The 2,861-nt window shown below is 48.1% G+C and overlaps 1 pseudogene; it reads right to left on the bottom strand.

Moving 5' to 3' along the window:
* Positions 1-1,383: 1,383 nt before the first annotated feature.
* Positions 1,384-2,409, bottom strand: LOC129032881 (keratin, type II cytoskeletal 8-like; annotated as a pseudogene).
* Between the last annotated feature and the right edge of the window lie 452 nt (positions 2,410-2,861).

Here is a 2,861-nt window from a genome sequence, read left to right as displayed (position 1 = left end):
TTTGCTTCCATGATGCAGAGGTTTTGTTTTCATTCATCATCGTGAATGAAAATGTTAACATATATTTAAATGAATAATAAAAACAATAGTATGAATAAAAATAGCTACCATTTATTGAGTGCATACCATGTGCCAATCATGATGCCAAGACCCTTACATAGATCAGTTTATCCTGTTAATAGTCCAATGAAGCTAGTAGTATTAGCCCATTTTTACAGGTGAGAAAAATGGCAATTTTAGCAAATTAAATGTCCAGCTCAAGATTATACAGCTAGTAGGTAAAGGAACTGAGATGGGATTATAGAACTACAGATATAAAAGCCAGTGCCCTTAGCCACTACCAGAATCCAAAAACATGAGCTGCTGGAGACAAGCTAGATCTAGTGAGATGCTTAGTATTATCTCAGACCTTATTTCTTTTTCAGTCTTTCTTTTGGTCTCATGGACCACACACATGGTCTTCTATTGCTTTTACTAATTTTCTTCTCTTCTCTCACTCTTGACTTGCCTATTCCCTCCTTCTTCCCTGAAAGTTTTCTATTCAGACTATGACTTCTTCTTCCTTATGGACTCTGCTTCTTGATAACTTGGGATTGCAACGACCTCTTGCATCTTAACTCTATCTCAGAGGATTAAATCTATCTCATACTCTGATATTTTTTAAAAATCTATTTAATACTTTAAGCTTCAGTTCCTGTTGCCAATAACCTCATTTCTTATGAGTTTTAAAATTCAAATTATCAAGAGCAAGAATCCAATTAGTCCAGCTCCTTTTCGGGGGCCAGCCTGTGTTACTGGGAAGCCTGTATATGCATTGACTGCCTCTACATCCAGTGCCTAACCATGGTCCACTCCACTGGAGTTTGGGTAGGATTAGAGCTGGTTCAACACCTCTCTGGAGTTTGGGTTTTGTTTAGAATTTTTAAAATTAATTTCTCATAACATTTACATGACTGTAACATCATCCTTATCCACTGGGACTTTTTAAATTTTTATTTTTGTTTCAATAGTTTTTAGGGAGCAGGTGGTCTTTGGTTACATGGATAGATTCTTTAGTGGTTGTTTCTGAGATTTTAGTGCACCCATCACCTGAGCAGTGTACACTGTCTCCAATATGTAGTGTTTTTGTTTTGTTTGTTTTTTTGGCAGAGCTAGCTGAGCTTTTATTTTGGGGGAAGAAAAAGAACAACTGAATTGTTTTGTACCTGGAGGCATGGGCAAGGGGGGGTGCCCCAGGCAGAAAACTCCCCCGTGGGTGGGCTGAAGGCTAGGGCTGAGCCTGAGGTGGGTCTTCTGTTCCCTGTGCTCCCCTGCACAGCAGCTCCCTTATGGGCTATGGGGCAGCCGCAGGAGGGTCAGGCTGAGAGAGGCTGCCACAGCTTTTCACTTGGGCTGGATGTCAGAGGACTCGGACACCAGCTTCCCATCGCGGGTCTCGATCATCTTCACAACCACGGCCCTGGCGGAACTGGTGCGGCTGAAGGAGCGGGACCCAGCGCCAGAGCCAAAGCTGGAGCCCAGGCCATAGCTGAGGTCGGGCTTGTGAGGTCCGCATAGGCTGAGCTCAGCACACCTCCATAGCCACTGGTAGTCTTCCTATGGATACTCCTGTTCTGCATCCCAGACTCCAGCCGGCTCTCCTTGCCCTCCAGCAGCTTCCTGTAGGTGGCGATCTCTATGTCCAGGGCCAGCTTGACGTTCATCAGCACCTGGTATTCATATTCACGCAGCTGCCACATGTCCTGCTTGGCCCGCTGCAGGGCGGCCTCCAGCTCCGACAGCTTGGTGTTGGCATCCTTAACCGCCAAATCCCCGTGCAGCTCGGCATCTGCGATGGCGGCCTCCAGGGAAGCCCTCTGGTCAACATCAGCCTGGAGCTGGCTGATGTTCTCCTATATCTAGGAGATCTCACTCTGTGCGCCGCAGGTCATCCCCGTGCTTCCCAGCCAGCGTCTGCAGCTCCTCATACTTGATCTGGTACATGCTCTTGGCCTCAGCCCGGCTGCAGTTGGCGATCTCCTCCTACTGTGCCTTGACCTCAGCAATGATGCTGTCCATGTCCAGGGAGCGGCTGTTGTCCATGGACAGCACCACAGACGTGTCTGAGATCTGGGACTGCGGCTCCCGGATCTCCTCTTCATATAGCTGCATGAGGAAGTTGATTTCGTCAGTCAGCCCTTCCAGGCGAGACCTCAGCTCTACCTTGTTCATGGAAGCTTCATCTGCATCCTTCCTGATGAGGACAAATTCATTCTCCATCTCTGTACGCTTATTGATCTCATCCTCATACTTGTTCTTGAAGTCCTCTACCAGTGGCTGCATGTTGCCAAGCTCCGCCTCCAGCTTCAGCTTCTCCTGGCCCAGTCTCCAGCTGCCACCTAAGGTTATTGATGTAGCTCTCAAATATGTTGTCCATGTTTCTCCTAGCCGTCTGCTGCTGCTGCAGGAGGCTCCACTTGGTCTCCAGCATCTTGTTCTGCTGCTCTAGGAACCTTACCTTGTAGATGAAGGAGGCAAACTTGTTGTTGAGGGTCTTGATCTGCTCCTCCTGGGTGCGCATGGCCTGGATGTTGGGGTCCACCTCCAGGTTAAGGGGGCTCACCAGGCTTTGGTTGACGGGGACAGTGGTGATGCCTCCCATACTGCTGGTCCCACCATAGCCTCCACCCAGGCCACCTCAGAAGCTGCTGCTGCCCACTTAGGAGAAGCTCGAGGAGCTGAGAGGGCTGAACCAGGCAGAAATTCCAGAAGGAGTGGAGAAGCTGCTTCTTGCTCCAATATGTAGTCTTTTATCCCTAACCTACCTCCTACCTTCCTACCCTTCCCCCTTAAGTCCTCAAAGTCCATTATAACATTCTTAT

Source organism: Pongo pygmaeus, chromosome 2 (genome assembly GCF_028885625.2).
Source record: "Pongo pygmaeus isolate AG05252 chromosome 2, NHGRI_mPonPyg2-v2.0_pri, whole genome shotgun sequence".
Lineage (NCBI taxonomy): Eukaryota > Metazoa > Chordata > Mammalia > Primates > Hominidae > Pongo > Pongo pygmaeus.
This window is presented reverse-complemented; position numbering and strand designations above follow the sequence as displayed.